General features: G+C 34.1%; 2 long non-coding RNA genes across 2 annotated transcripts; one reads left to right on the top strand and one right to left on the bottom strand.

Moving 5' to 3' along the window:
* The first annotated feature begins 4,902 nt into the window (after positions 1-4,902).
* LOC148682160 (uncharacterized) lies at positions 4,903-12,734 on the top strand. The gene is made up of 2 exons (XR_015943013.1): positions 4,903-9,636; positions 11,113-12,734. It is a non-coding gene; the product is annotated as an uncharacterized LOC148682160 (long non-coding RNA).
* On the bottom strand, positions 10,452-15,565 carry LOC148682159 (uncharacterized). The gene is made up of 2 exons (XR_015942940.1): positions 13,089-15,565; positions 10,452-12,597 (listed from the first exon to the last, which is right to left on the bottom strand). It is a non-coding gene; the product is annotated as an uncharacterized LOC148682159 (long non-coding RNA).
* Positions 15,566-17,515: the final 1,950 nt, after the last annotated feature.

Genomic DNA, 17,515 nt, shown 5'->3' with positions numbered 1-17,515 from the left:
CAACTGCTAAAAGTTCAGTGTCCAAAGTGTCGATTTCAAACACAGCTTTTTGGTGAATTTTTGATCCAGTTGAGCTGAAAAATAGCTTTCACACTGGGCAGCAGAAATAATTTATTGTTAAGTTAATAAAAATGTGCAGTATGGTTAGTACAAATATTTTCATGACCAGATCTATTTAATCTGTGTTTGTATCATAAGAACATTATGGCTGTGTCAATGTTCCCAAACATTATTAATTTTATAATAATATATATTGCACATATTATCTTTAACATAAATATACTTGCAAAAGCTGGATTGAAACACACCTTTTCTCCACCGCACATACAATAATATGACTTTTAAGAATAATTTTATTTATGAAAATTCATTTTATTTGCATAATATATTGCACAGATTCCACCCTACTGCCCACATGGGAAAAATTAGACAATGTGAAGAACTGCAAACTGGTGTGCAAAGCTGACACTTTTTATCAGAGCACTTTATCTTTCTGGGCTTTTTAACGAAGAGTTAATCATGGCAATGTCTCTAATTAAATTTTCCTTCTGCCCCAAAAGTAATATCATTCTTTCTTTTAAACTGTAACGGCCCTCAGCAACAGAATGATTTCTTATTCTTATTTAACAGACAATTAACGAAAAAAAGAAAAGCGGAGCTGCAGCAAAATAATGGATAAAAAGAGTGAGGATATGGTCAAATAAATAAATAAATGAAAAAAAAGTGCGACTGCTGCTTTCTCCGTTCACCATGCTGGAGAGGAACAATCTGCGCAAAAGAAGCGCAGAGTTGGTTTCATTGAATACAGCTCTCATCTGATTGGCTGAAAGGTACGAGTAGTCCTGACTCTGGCAGGTCTCAAAAATACACACACACTTATCCAGGGGGAGTCGTACGTGAAAGAGGATTTGCACATTCTCATCCAGGATGAACTCGTAAGTTTTAAACATTCAAACTTTTTGTACACTCTTATACATTTGCAAATGGTGTTTTGCATTTGTGAAACGTATTTTATAAAAAATGTATTTTTATTTTGTGCACGTGAAATTTTTTTGTGAATATAAATAAATATTTTACGCACGTGAATTTGGTTTTATGCACGTAAATTTGGCTACGCATGTGTATTTATTTATTTATTTACTTTATTTATTTATACTGGGACAATGTACAACATGACATGTTGTGCCAGAGTTAGCTATAAAGCTAATTTACATATGTAGTCCCAGGGCAGGAAGTAACAAATTTAACACTTATAACAAATACAATATACACTTACAGTACAATAAATACAATACATCATTGTCAATAAAATGAAATCAAATCAGTGGCTGCATATTTGGTTTTGTTTTAGCCAGATTTTAAGAACAGTTTTAAAACGATTAAAAGTGCTGCTCTCTCTGATATACACTGGTATTTTATTCCATCTTTCTGCTGCTTTAACTGAAAAAACTGATTGTCCAAAAGCAGTTCTCTTAAGTTTAACTGAACAATCACCTCTAACAGATGACCTAGTCTGTCTTATATTGTCCTTGCAGACAATCACACATTGTTTGAGGGGTGGTGGTGCAAGATCATGAAATATTTCATACATTAAACACACATCAACATAAAATAGGAAACTGTCAAATGTTAGTAATTTTTGTTGTGCAATACAGTTGCAATGATGATAGCTCCTTGGCTTTTTAGCTAAAATTTTAACAGTTTGTTTATATATAACATACAATGGTTTTAATGTTGTAATGTTCGTGTGCGACCAGCTTGTAGCACAATAAGATAAAGGAGGTAAAATCATTGAATTCATAAAAAGTTTAGCAGCAGCCATAGGTAACTGATGCCTAATGTTTCTATAGATCCTCAGGCTTGCTTTAGCACTTTTGGAAACCTTCTTAATGTGTTTTTTAAAATTTAAATTGGAGTCAATAATTATACCTAAATATTTAAAATGATCAACAATATTTATTACTTTTCCATTAACTAAAATATCTGAGCAATGCTCCTCATTTTTCTTAATTGAAAAAAACATTCCCACAGTTTTACTTACATTGAGGGTAAGACATGAATGATATAACCAATCTGAAACTTTTTTGAGTTCAGCAGTAAGTTTTTTAGCAGCATGTTCTTTGGTTTTAGCGTGAGTATATACTACCGTGTCGTCTGCATACATTTGAACCTGAACTTCTGGACACACTGTTGGCAGATCATTAATGTATAAACTAAACAAAATTGGTCCAAGATCCTTGTAGAACTCCAAAATTACAATTGATGTATGGTGAGCATGCACCATTAATTCTTGTACATTGCTTTCTTGATTTTAAATATGACTCCATCCATGATAATGCGTTAGCAGAAAAATTAAACCTTGATAATTTAGATAAAAGTATGTTGTGGTTAACATTATCAAAGGCCTTTTTAAAATCAAGAAAGACAGCACCAACAACTCCACCCCTATCTAGACTGGATTTAATTTGTTCAATAAAGGAACAGTTTGCTGTCTCTGTAGAATGACGTGCTCTAAATCCAAACTGCATAGAGTGTAATGGAAATGTATCTAAATTTAAATGCTCTACCAGCTGATTACAAACAACCTTTCAATTACTTTAGAGGCAGTTGGTAAAATACTGATAGGCCTATAATTCACCAGATTAGTAGGATCTCCAGTCTTAAATATGGGTGTTATTACTGCTGACTTCCAGGCACTTGGAACATAAGATTGTCTTATTGATAAGTTAACAAGGTGAGTTAAAGGTGAACTAAAAACATTTGCATACTTTTTAAAAAATGCTGAGTCACATTCAAAGGCATCTTTAGCTCTAGAACTCTTAAGTTGACTTAAAAAATTTGTACACAAGATTCAGATACTTCAGAAATAATTTGGTAATGTAATGTCTTTACTTCTAAAACTAAATCCTTGTGCCAAATCTTGGGCTGAATCTATAAAAAAAATTATTAAATAACCTAGCAATTTGATACTTATCTTGAATTAAACGTCCCTGAGATTGTAACTCAATGGCTTTATTATTAATAGTTATCTTTTTTTGCACTTTATTAATATTCTCCTATACTTCCTTACTATTGCCTTTTGCATTATTTATAAGATCAATAAGAAATATTGCTTTTGCTTGTCTTAGTTCCTTTACAACTTTATTACGCAGTTGCTGAAAGGTTCTTTTATCATGGGCTAACCCTGATTTAATTGATTTCTTTAGGGCATTATCCCTCTGTCTCATTAATTTCCACAATTGTTCATTTAACCAAGGTATATTTTGCTTTTTTTTTTTAGAGAAGGTGATATTTCTACTAAATTTACTTTTGGTTTTATTAATTTCTGCAATTAAACACTCAGATGCATCTTCTAGATTATCTGTAGATAATATCTCTCTTCAATCTAATTTTTTGATTTCCTCTTCAAATTAATTTTTAAGCTTTCTTGGTATAACATTTAACACATTTCTTTTATCTTGTTGATATAAAAACCTATGATTTGTTAGTTTTCTTACCACTAATATAAGATTATGATCTGATATCGCTGTTAATAAGTTTATTGACTTTGTTACTCTTTCCGGTTTATTGCTAAAAATCAATAAAAGTCAATTTGGGTTTCAGATGATGAAGTAATTCTACTAGGCCCCTGAATTAACTGCACTAGGTCAAAACTGCTTACTATTTCCTGAAGCTTTTTTCTTTGTAACTTTTCAGTCCAATTAATATTAAAATCTCCAACCAATATTAATTCTTTTTTTGAGTCGAGCTCTTTCATAAAATGTTTTAAATTATCATAAAACCCGCTCTTTGATGAAGGAGGTCTACATTCCTCCAATCCTCTTCAGTAGGTCTTGGTAAATGTGTAAGTGCCATGTTCCTGTTAATTGCAGCACATGTGTCCTTGATGGCTTTAGCCACTGTGCTCTCCCCCAAAGAATAATGAAAGGCAATTGTTCTGACTGAGTTTCCTGTTGCCAAATACCTGTAAAATAACCAATAATATCAACGTTATTTTCTCTGTTTTTGACAGAACATGAGTGCAGGATTAGATGGAAGGCACTTTGTGACAACTATATAAAGTGGAAAAAAGGCAGCAGTTGCCAAGTGGCTCTGAAGCAACACGTCAGCAGAAATGGAAATATGCTGCAGCTATTTCTTTCCTGAATGTATTTCTACAGAATAGAAGGTACTTTTTATGGTAATGTAATTAAATGTAGTAATGTAATAATTAAAAATGATGCATGCTAAGTTTGTTTTTACATTTAAGCACTGTAATATTGTAACATTGTGCACCTTTAGTAAATTTTCCCAGTACAATCAGTAATCTTGATTTTGAAAATCATATGGATGGATCAGTCAATGACAGTGATGTGGACACTCCACAAGAGGAAAGCCCAGAACTGGAGAGTGCAGAAAATGAAAATGAGGAACTTCAAGAAAGGCCCCAGAGACCCAGAAAAAAAAAGAGATGACCCTAAAAGTCTGAGCACAAAAATAAATGAAAAACTTGTGGACTTTTTAGTTACACCAACAGAGTCACCAAAACAACACGACGAAACAAAGCTTTTCAATATCCTAATAATGATAATAATAATAAACACAACAAATACAACAACAACAATAATATATTATTATTATTTATAATAACAATAATTATTATTATTAATAATAATTATTATTATTATCATCATATTATAGTTATTGTTAAAGTATGATTTTTTTTTTATTTCTAAAAAATAATAAATATTACATTTCATTTTATAATAAATACTAGAATACGGATTAGCTTAAGTGATATGTTTTAGAACAGTGGTTCCCAACCTTTTTCTCTGGGCCCCCCCCAGAGAAAAAAAAAATATATATATATATATAAAAGTATATATATATTACTGTATGTGTGTGTTTATAGGTATTTAGATAGGCTTTGTCATACTGTCTAATCTTTTTCTTCGCCTCTGAAGAATCATTACATTGACGTTTCTCTGCCATTTTTGTTTTGATTTTGCCTTTACGAGAAGTTGGACAAGCACATTGCGCAAGTGAGCAAAATGTAAAAAATTATTTAGAGTTATTTATTTTAATTATTTTTACTATTTTGTTGGAATTTTAAGCATGTGTTTTGATTTTTTTTTTTTTTTTGGTACTTAAAAATACATATATTCCTGAGAATTTTTTTTTTATAAATATTTCCCAAATTATGTTTAACAGAACAAGGAATTTAACAGTATTTCCTCTAATATTTGTTTTTCTTCTAGGCTTATTTGTTTTATTTTAGCTAGAATAAAAGCAGGTTTAAATATTTTGAAACCTATTTTAAGATCAATATTATTAGCCCCCTTAAGCAATATATATTTTTGATTGTCTGCAGAAGAAACTACTGTTATACAATGACTTGCCTAATTACTCTAATTAAGCCTTTGAATTGCACTTAAATTTGAATGCTTATATTTAGAAAAACATCTAGTAAAATATTATGTGCTGTCATCATAGCAAAGATAAAAGAAATCAGTAATTAGAAATGAGATATCAAAACTATCATGTTCAGAAATAAGTAAAAAAAAAAACTTCTTTCCATTTAACAGAAATTGGCCAGGAAAAGGGTTGCTAATATTCAGGAGGGCTAATAATTCTGACTTCAAGTGTATATATACAGTTATTTTCCACCCTGCAAAGGAATAAATACAATAGAATAAAAATATAAAACAAACTGTGCTTTAAGCATCTCCACTGTAAGAAAAACACTTTAGCTACAGAAATCCTTCAGTCAAGAGCAGAGAAACATTTTCTCGTTATGTTTGATTAATGATAATAAAAACAGGCGGCAGCAGCTGTCTCTTTAATGGTTTCTCTTTCACGTCTTTTGATCCTCAACTCGTTTGTTTATTACACAAATGAGGGTTAATATAAATAATCACTAAACACCGCGTTTTGACACCTATTTGACCATTAAAGCGCTCACGTTAAGATGACTAGATGTCTGCGCTCCTCTGCTCGTCTCAGGGTGCGAATGAGAGCGAATGCTGACTGCGTGTGCGTTTTGCACACACACATAAGCACGCGGTCTTTCGCAACACATACAACTGGAAAGGGGGCGGTATATGATGCATATAATTGTTTATCTTGATTAATGCTTTTTTATAATCGTTTGAAATCGAAATCGGATTTTGGATTAATTGTACAGCCCTGTATAATAGTGGAGCATTTTATGCCTTTTTCTACCTCAACACTTATCCTCTCCCGCGCCCCCCTTGTGAACTCTGGCGCCCCCCTTAGGGGGGCGCGGACCCCAGGTTGGGAACCACTGTTTTAGAATAGAATATGTAATGTTTAACTTTTCAATATTAGTAAAGCAAACCCTATGTGCCATTTAAAAATATTTCAATTAATATGTAAAGTGAGGACATGTTTTTACCAAATCTAATATTGAATTTTGTTTTAAATGCGTGTGCGTGTAAAACAATATAATTTGCACAAAGAAGTTATGGGTTCTTCTCTGAAAAAGTAGTTACTCCACCCAGTTAAGAGCATCCTTATGGGCGTTTTACGTTATAACTGATGTGGTTAAAGTGATGGATCTGCGACAGAGAAAATGTGTTTTGCCAAGTTTCGCCAAGAAGTAAAATGAATATCACGCACATTAAATAAACAAAGAAAATCTAAACAAGATTTTAGTTTATGAAATGTATTAATGAGTTTTTTTTTCTTTTTTTCTCAACAGCTTGATACAGCCATTTTACATGACAACTTGCTTATACATTTAAGCATGATTCTGTTTTTACTCGATCAATAACCATGGAGAAAAACATTTCATCCAAAATTGAAAATTCTGTTCACCCATCACATCATCTCCTCATTTACTCACCCTTTGGTTCCAATTAAAGGGGTTTAAAATTAGTTTCTTCTGCTGAGCACAAAAGACATTGGGCCCTATCACACACCTGGCGCAATGTGGCACGGCGCAATATTATTTTGTTACTTGAGCAATAATAATGAAGTGTGGTCCAAAAACTGAATATACACATGCTGTGCCCCATATGGTCCAAAACCTGACAGGTGGACAAATTGTTTTTTTTTTTTATTATTAAAACAAATATAAATATGCATATAATAATAATAATACTGCTAATAAAAATCACATATCAGACAATTTAAAAATATTTTAATCCTGATTTCAGTGTCACGTGATATTAGCATTTATAGCAAATAGAATGTTCAGCTAAAAAAAAATTTAATTGTAAATTGTTACTGCCAATTCATTTACAATTTAGTAATTATCCATAAAGAGTTTTCTTGCTATGTTTTATTGTTATTTTTACACATTACTAAATTTATTCATATTGTAAGTTTACAAACAATATAAAAAACCTTTTTATTCCTTAATTAAAACATTTAATCATTTGTGATTGGCAAAAGCTGAATTAAAAAACTAAATATGCTTTCAATAAGATACTAGAAACAATTGCTGTTAAAAAGAGCTTTAATTCTAATTTAATTTAATTTTAAATGTCAAACATACATGCAATAGAAACCCTCATATTGCTTTTAATGCATATAATAATGTTTACAATAATTGTAACTAGTGTTTTCACAATGCTGGAATTTCAAACTTTGAGATGATACCTTCAATAAATATCAACATTTGATACAATTTTCTATATTTTGTGATTTTAAAAAAAATTTATATTTAAAATTATTTTTATAATATGAACAAATTTTTTAACAGCACATCTTTGCATATTATCTTACTTGTAGAAAAATACATGATCATTTATAGCCTATCAAAAACATTGTTCAGAGTTTAATTTGCATATAACGTGTTTTAATTGACACACATGGTGTTTATCATAGCGCTCTATATGCCTATGTGTGTACAATGACCTGCTCTTTAAAACATCTAGTATTGACAAATATTTATTTAAAAATCATTATTGATTTCAGAATTTTCAATATTGCATTGTGCTGTCACTAACAACAGTTTAAAGCATCTAGTATGTTTTTGACGTTTTTCCCTTGTCAGTTGAGGAGATCACATATGATCATTTGAGATATTTTAATGGAAAAAGGACAACGCGTCAATCGACAGAACTCTACACGGCTTTCGAGTCGAGATATTGAAATGTTCAGTTTTACTGACCTCTCAATATCGTTGACACAGGTCAGGGACACACGGCCACGCGAGTCAAGAGATCAAAGAAAAGCAGTTACTTTATACTTTATTCAAGATTGTAAATGAGCCTGGCTTGCCAAAACCATGTTATTCATCACATCGTAGCTATGCTTTCTCGGTTATGAAACGAATCGCAAAAAAAAAATGTTGTATTGTTGTTGTCTGATGAGGGGGCCAAGCCCCGAGGTAAGAAGGCATGAAGGTAGTGATTTTCATATTTATGTAGAAAATTATCATTGTTGAAATAATTTAATCCTTCAATTACTTTGTAAAAATATGCGTGTATTGATGTGCATCCTGTGTTTAGCCTGTTGTTACAGCAAATAGGATTATAGTTAATGTATAAATTATTAATAACAAGATGAATAGATTAAAGCATAAACAAAAAGGCATTATGAAGTGTATTGCAATTTTATTAAATCTATTTTTTACGCTGATGGACTTGAAATGTTAATTTACATTATTTGTTACAATGTTTGTAGGAATCTTTTGCTTTATCAACAAATCGACTTACCTGAAAAGAATTTGCATCAGTGCATGAAGCAGCAGGGAACATACTGAAGGAGTTAACTGCTGTAACGTCGTAATTTGTTTGGCATAAATTAAATGTAAATGGCACGAAACCGCTATTCATATAAATATATTTGGCTTTCTACATTGGACTGGAAAGAAAGCAAAAGATGTAAAACATTTTGTGAGGAACTCATGTAATTCTTCATGACCATATGTTCAAGTCTAATACTGGGCTAAATGTGAACCAGATCCAACGGGCAAAACAAAGACCACGACGATATTTGGTCTATGTCTGGACCAAATCCAACGGACCAAATACAGATTAATTTTCGATGTCGATATTTGGACTAAATGAAGTCTATGACGGGCCGACTTGATTTAGCCCAATAAACGACGTTGAAATAACGTGTCGTGCTGGGTGGGGTAATCCCCTGCTTGTAAGTATCAACCGCAACAAATTTGGGACATGATATTCCAAAATTCGAGATAGCGTCGGCCCATCTAGAAGTTATATATATATCATTGAAAAGGCGACACACTCAGTTTTATGTTGATACATCGCGACATGAGATCGGCCAATCAGTGGCGGAGATACTGCCGAATAAATGGGAAGAGGTGGGCTCTCCCCCACGCACAAAGCTGTGCGTAAACAAACACATAGGTCAGACTCTCCATATAACAGCGCAGGTTTGTTATACAGGTATACAGGTTTGTTCAAAACTCTAAAAATGGCTTCTAAAAAAGGAAAGGAACCCTAAAAGAAGATTTTTGTCAGAACAAATTATGTTTTAGAAAAACCGGATCAAGGGAAAAAAAGTACTACTGTGCCATTTGCTTTTTTGATATAGTGTTATGATTTTGATGTGGTTATAAAGAAGTAAAATTATGACTTTTGAGATAATAAGCCTTGTAATATCTTGATTTTCACTTTTGACAGGTAGGAAACTTGGTGATTTGAATTACAGAAAAGTTGTGTTTTCCCACCTTTTGGTTATTTTGTAAGGTCCAGCCAGTCGGTCCAATGACGGTATCCACTGGTGGATGAAGGTTCACTGCATGTTCGATCTTTCCAGTGCACAATGTTGATTTATACTAAACTTAACTCATATCTGACTCCAATTTTAGTATGAGGTGGTTTAGAATATTAATATATTTATCCTCGTTTTATCTGACTCCAATTATAAAACATTGAGAAGGTTATTTTGTTTCCGTTCACATTAATTTAGATTATGATTGAATATTCTCTTCGGTTCATCATTTTATGTTATTCTCGTTCATTGGGATTCCTATAACATCCTGAATCTTGTACCGGCCGAGTATACAATTTCTTAAACACAAGCATGTCAGTCTTGGTCATTAAACAGTGGCGATTGACCGCTATCCTAAAAAGGCAGAACCCTACTTACTCAGATTAGGATATTTTTTATGCGGTCCCCATAGGTCTGCTACCTCCTAAATCAAACAGAGCTATTTAGTCATATAATGATCATTACTATAGAATTAAGCAGACCAGTCGTACCTAAACTATTAGTAACTTCAAATAATCACTATACTATCTAAAAAGAATTATAAGTTTATCAGGTGAAAGACTATCCCCTTAGATATCCTTTTACAGCCTAAGTATACATGAATTAATGCCAATGTGTTAGTCGGAGCTCTAGAGACATCGTATAGCGTGCCGCAATGCTCCGTCTACCGTGTTCTAGTCCGCTACTAACCTGTACAGGGGCTTTTGGTGCTATGAAATTACCACAATCTACTAGAGATAATAACACAAACTCTGCTTGAATAATTCAAAACATTACAATTTATTAGTCAGGTAAATGTATTATGCCAATTTCAATCAGTCAATTCATAAATGATCAATACAACACATCAAATTATCACAGACGAATCCAAGATGAAAAGATGCATATCCTGACTTTGAAATATACATAAGATTGAGCAGGCTCCATGTTATGGGCTGATCTGGTTAGGCAGAATCGCCCTGAGCCTTTCTCAAACCTTACCTTAAATAATCCAAGAATTCCCTCAAGGAAGGGGGTGTGTGTAAAACAAAAGGCATTCACACTTAGTGCTGCCTGTGGAAAAGTCACACCCTTCACAGTGGTTCAAAAGATGCCTGAAGTTATATATTTATTGTTTTGATTATGTCTATTTCTGAGAGAATGAGACCATTGTACCAGTCGCACTGAGACATTTCAAATGATATCAAACATGATAGTTAAAGTCAGTTTGGTTAATCTAGAACATTTAAACATTGAAATGACCATATGTGTGAGATGGGGTGGATGAAGCTGAGTTTCAGCAGACTCCGATGCAAATGCAGCAGGAACTGGTTTTTCCCGCATTCCCACCTGCTGGGTTTTGGAGTCACCAGTCTCTGTTTTCAGCTCATGTTTTGAATTGTCAAAGACATCAAAATATTTGCAATATTTCAACTCTTACAGGTTGAACTAAAATAATTCTTGCAAACTACATGATAAAGACAAAATTATTTTTTTTTCCAGTGCCTCCTGACATGCTGGTAACAAACAAAACTGGCCTCGGTTTGATAGAGCACACAGGGCCGGAGTTTTGCACTAAGGCTGGCTTTAGAACCAAAAAAAAAAAACTAAAAGCGGTTTGTGTTGAGGTGGTTCATCATAAGATCAACAATATATATAATAATAATAATATGTATCACCTATAGCAGTTTTTTTTTTTTTTTTTGTAATTTCAAAGTATTTTCTTTAAAATGACAATAAGATATTGCATTTATTGTATTGTATGTGGATCTGGGGAGACTACAAAATTAGGTAGGCAGAAATACATTTTTTGGCATGTTTCCTTCTTGCAGTTGTAATAGAATAACTCTTGCATGTATTATTAAAAAAGAGAAATTTCGTTTTTTGTGTGTTTACCGACACCTGCTGGAAAGAAATGAAATTGGTTCCAGGGTGCTGGAGCACTCAAGGCCTGAGTTACACATTTTCAAACTTCAGTTTATATAAAAAGCGATTTTTTGTGTGTTTATTTTAACACAGACAATATAAACAATAATTGTACTTGTCAACAGTATTAAATGTAATTTTAAAGGGTTTTCTTTAAAATGATACTAAACTTTTGTATTTACTTCTATGCATGGGGAAAACGGGACTATTCTCTTGCTTAAGTACAAATGAATGATTTCTCTCTAGTGTGGGTTAATATGTGTAGATTAAGGGATGATGATCGAGTGAAACTCTTCCCACACTGAGTGCATGTAAATGGTTTCTCTCCAGTGTGGATCATCATGTGTTGATTAAGTTGTGATGATTGGTTGAAACTCTTCCCACATTGAGTGCATGTGAATGGTTTCTCTCCAGTGTGGATCCTCATGTGTCGAATAAGGTGTGATGAGCTTTTAAAACTTTTCCCACACTGAGTGCATGTGAATGGTTTATTTCCGGTGTGGATCCTCATGTGTTGATTAAGGGATGATGATTGGCTGAAACTCTTCCCACACTGAGTGCATGTGAATGGTGTCTCTCCAGTGTGGATCCTCATGTGTAGATTAAAGTGTGATAAGCAGTTAAAACTCTTCCCACACTGACAGCATGTGAATGGTTTCTCTCCAGTGTGGATCTTCATGTGAATCTTAAGATTGCCTTTTCTTCCAAAACTCTTTCCACACTGAGTGCATGTGAATGGTTTCTCTCCAGTGTGGATCCTCATGTGTTGATTAAGTAGTGATGAGCTGTTAAAAGTCTTCCCACACTGAGTGCAAGTATATGGTTTCCCTCCAGTGTGGATCCTCATGTGTTTATTAAGGGATGATGATCGGCTGAAACATTTTCCACACTGAGTGCAGGTGTCTCTCCTTTTCAAAATACCATCAGTGTGTAAATGAGTTTTTTCCTCAATTTTGACACTATGTTCCTCCTCTTTATTCTCCTCATTCTCTTCAATTAGGTCTGAAATAAAAAAAAATAAAACATTAGTTTTCATTAAGTCTTTAAAACTCTCATCAAAAGCTGAAAAGTGAAAAGACACTGGAAACATTGGCTACACACTGTAAATTTGATGCCCATTAAATCTAAAATAAATCAGATCATATTTTGTTTGGTCCCTTGCACACATTTAAGCAAAATCAATTTAATTATCTTTATGTATCTAGTGCTTTTACAATGTAAAGTGTGCCAAAGCCACTTACCATAGAAGTTATAGTAAATTTAAACAGTGTCAGTCCAGTTTTCAGAGTTTCTTACATAATTGATTATAAAAGTCATTTTGGTCATATTGATAAGACACAGATTTGAAAAAAAAAAGAAAGAGGAAGAGAGTTGAAGTGGGCAGCATTATGTGGTGTGTGGAAGAAAGAGAAGTTGACTGAACTGTTGCAGTGCGGGGAAACAAGTAGAGAAACCGTGTCAAGATGAGCAGTGTAAACTTAGGGCCTACTCACACTATGCCATCCGTACCGTGCCCAGGCCCGTTCCCCGGATCGTTTGAGAAGTGTGAGTGCGCTGAATTGGGCTCAAGCACAGTTCACTTGGCCGGCCCTGGCCCGGTTGGAAGAGGTGTGCCTGAGCCCGGTTCACTTAGGCTTTGGCGCGGTACGTTTGTGTGTGAGTGCAAAACGCGCCAAAGCCCGAAACTGAAAGCGAGACGTGACTTTTAAGGGACTGTTTCATATGGATTTATTAATCATTCTTACTGTTCAGTGAACGCAAACTGCCGTAGTTTATTAAAGAAAACCCCTCACTTCACGACAGCTGCGCGCCTTCAGCAGACCTCCTCTTTCCTGCAGCACGAGAGCTTTATGACTGTTTATAAGCGCCAAAAGTGGCGGATCTGTTCGGCGAAATATCTGACTGCGTGTCCTCGCATCCCTAAGGACTGTTTGGCAAAATATTTGACTGCATAACAAACGACTGAAACGATATAACTAGAGAAATCTCCACTGTGCTGCTGAGTGAGAGAGTGCTTCTCACTGAACAGCCCAGCAGCGATGACATAAGCGTGCCGAAGCCCGTTTGTGGTGTGAGCGCGGGCCGTCGGGGGAGACGGGAGGGGGGACAAGCCGCTTTGGCCCAGTCGAGGCAACTGTACCTAGTGTGAGTACAATCTAAACGACTAGCTGTGAGACACAAAAAGTGAAAGTACGTATCGAAGCAACAGAGCAAAGACCCTTGTTTTGTTACTGAAGTCCTCATGATGTCTGTCGCAGGTTGAAGGCGACGTTCTCGTTCCTTGTGCAACCTTTACAGAACATTAGGGATGTTCTTAAAACGTTCTCTTTTAGTCATAAAATAACGTTCCCAGTATGACTTTAAGAGGATGTTGTTTTGGTCATTCTATGGTCACATAATAACGTTACAAAGAGAACTTTTCTATCATTAACAGAACTTTTTCACATGGTCCTCCTTTAGTCATATAATAACGTTTCCAATATGACTTAAGGAGGACGTTCTTTTTTCGTCCTGCGATGGTCACATAATGACGTTACAAAGAGAACCTTTCTAACATTAATAGAACGTTTTTACATGGTCCTCCTTTAAGCATATAATAACATTTCCAATATGACTTAAGGAGGAAGTTCTGTTTTAGTCATTCTATGGTCACATAATAATGTTACAAAGAGCACTCCCGCAGCACTAATTCTAATAGCTAGTGCTGGTGGTCTTAAAATTCAAAAGCAAACGTGTAAAGCGTGTCTTCGATGTTCATTGTGCTCAAGAATAAGCATTATAACTGTAGTGTAGCGTGTAACTGCTTCATTCTGGAGAGTTTGAAGAAGAAAAAAAAACAGACTCGTTTCTGGGAGTAGATTCCTGTCTTCGAGTCAATTCCAGCACTAGGTCATTGAGGAATCGACACTTTTGGAGTTGTAGTGATGATTGGATTTATCAAATATTAAAATCAATATTTAGGTATTGATATTAATTATGATATTTTATACACAGGGCACCAAATATGTAGAAATAACAGATAAATAACTCCTTTTAAACGGGGCACCAGACAGCTTTCCACTGTCAAAATAATTAACAATAAAATATTGTTAGTTAAATTATACAAATGAGGAGTTTATTATCTGGCCAAATCTGAAGGATAATGAGATCGTTTGACTTGTAGAGCCTTTTTCTGTATTATCAACACAAGGAAAACACAATTGTAATAAAGGTGTATTTATTAACAAAATAGTAATCAAGGGTAACTACAATTACTAAAAGTACAATAAATGAAGTGCATAGGCGAGTGATGAAGGTGATTAAGTTAATGTAAGGTAAACCTTATTTTACAATAACAAAGAACTGAGCAAGTTTTTGTTATTAAAGAATATCAGTTTTAAACATCTAATTAATTAGAATATTTTATACTGAAACACACTATGCAAAGGTTTAATTTAAAGGGTTGGCAAGTGGAATATTTACGTTTCTGCCTTTGATGCAGTGGATGGAAGAAGTTGGATCTTCCTGCAGATCTTGAAGCATGAAACGAGCAGACTTGGCTCTCTTGAGCTTTGAGTGGAAGAAATCTGTAGTTTCTGAAACACGCAGACTGGAGATTTCTAGAAGTGGTGGTTCGATGTCGGGAACACGCCGACGTCTTTATCCTTGAGCGTAGAAATTCTGTATCTTCTGGAACACGCAGAAATTGGAGATTTCTGGAGGTGGTGGTTCGATGCTGGGAACATGCCGATGCCTTTTCTTTGAAGGTAGAGTTCCTGGAAATCTGGGACACGCAGATTTTTGGAGGTGGTGGCCTTGATGCGATGGTTCAGACGCCTTAAAAAAGCACTGTGAATCCAATTACCAAATCCTTGCTGGAACACGCAGCAAAAGGTCTGATGTTTAGGACAAAACCCCGCAAACCACCATGAACCACACTTTGACCACTCTTCGACCACCTTTTATGACACACTCTTTAGGACCCACACTTAACAGACTTTTTACAGGCCTTCTTTGTTTAAGAAAATGTCTTTAATACTTTCTCTGGAAGGCGGGATTGAAGGATGTCACCTTTCAAATCCAGCATTGTGATTAGATGATCCTGTGAGTTGGTCCCTGGGAGGTGTCATCCATAACGTGGCCCGCATTTGCATAGTCATAGTCCACTGGTTAACTATGATAATATTTAAGAGTCTTAAATATTTTCCTATGCATAATTCACTTTCCAAACCACATCTACACTGTAAAAAATTGCTGTTAAAAAAACGGTCAGATTCTACGGTAAAATAATGTTTTTTCACTAAAACAGTAATATTCTGTTAAAAACAGTGCTTTCTGGGTAACATTTTTGTTTTCGAGAAAGTAACCAACTGCAGAAAACTGTGAGCTAACAGAGTTCAGATTCGATGTTTTGAAGTCTGTGTTTGAAATCACACTTTGTGTCCTTGTTCACTATTTCATACACTAGTTAACTAATATAGTTCACCTGACAGTTTTAATGAACACTAATAAATGAATTCAGACACTGATGAACACCTGCTGTTAATAATTACAATTACTGAAGAAAATAAACAAGAAACACAGTGACTTGAGTTACAACATTAAATAAAATCAAATAAAACAGCTTCAGTCTCAGCAGAGGATCATTAAACAACTCCACAAACAACAGCAGACACACACTTATTACTGACTGATTTGACTTCCATACTATTCTCATTGAGATCCAACATAAATTTAGGTGTTTTTTGTGTCACCGTAATGGAGTGAGGGGCTGGTTTAGTTGGGCTCTTCACCCTTGAACTCATTTAATTAGACTTTCCAACTGCTGTAATACAGAGTTTACAAAATGCTTGTACTATAGCAATAAAGTTGGGAAGTCTATAAATAGAGAAATCTATCTGGCTGAAATTAGTTCTGATAAATGTTTAGTTATAAGTCTGGAAGAATGGCCTTCTGCAATAGAGCTATTTTTAATTTAATAAATAATTTTTTATTCTAATTAATTTATTTTTATTTTATTTATTTTTGTGTTTTCTCTGTATTATATTTTATATCTATATTTGTTTGCACTGCTGCCCTTTTTGAACTGTCTTGTTTGTACACAGCGACACTGCACTGCTTTGGCAATACTGTACAGTTAATTGTCATGCCAATAAAGCATCTAAAATGTGACATGTGTGAGAGAGAGAGAGCAGAAATAGTATAAAGTGAAAAACATGGGAGAAATGTATCAATAAGTCATGACAGCAACAGTAAGTGGCAAAAAAGCTAAACAAAAGACTTTTATTCTAGCGTGGGACGTCATTAGGCGGCGCCGCTTCAGTGATCCAACTGGAGAAAAGCTTGTGCTTTTTAAACGTTTACACATATAAACCGATTTAGTTACAGTTTCAGTTTTTTATCCGATGCTTAATTATGTACCTGTTGTTGACAATAATATTTAAACGCTTTATACAGCGTAGTACTATTTTATTCTCAGTAACTGAGGGGACAAAAAGTTTGTCTTATCTTTATTCAAACAATAGACCTCATTACTGTGAGTTAAATAGTACTACGTTGCATAAAAGGTTTAAAATAATATTGTCAACAGCAGGTTCATAATTTAGCGCTGAATGAAAAAACTGAAACTTTAATCAATCGCTTTATATAAGGCTAAACGTTTTAAAACAAACCTTTCTCGCAGGCTTATGGAGTCACAAGCCACGCCAAAATAAAAGTCTTTTTTTAAACCTTTTTTGCCACTTACTCTTAGTCATGACTTATATATAGGTTTTCTCTGCGTTTGGACACTTTATCCTGTTAAAAAAAATAACAAAGCAATAAAAATGTCTTGTTCAAAATAAATAAAACTATGAACAGAAACATAATAACTTCTCTTTATATGAGAGTAATTAACAAAAATAAATCCGGTAAGTTAGAGCAAGAAACAATAGCCACAATG

This window comes from Danio rerio, chromosome 4 (genome assembly GCF_052040795.2).
Source record: "Danio rerio strain M-AB ecotype USA chromosome 4, GRCz13ab, whole genome shotgun sequence".
In the NCBI taxonomy this organism is placed as follows: Eukaryota; Metazoa; Chordata; class Actinopteri; order Cypriniformes; family Danionidae; genus Danio; species Danio rerio.
This window is presented reverse-complemented; position numbering and strand designations above follow the sequence as displayed.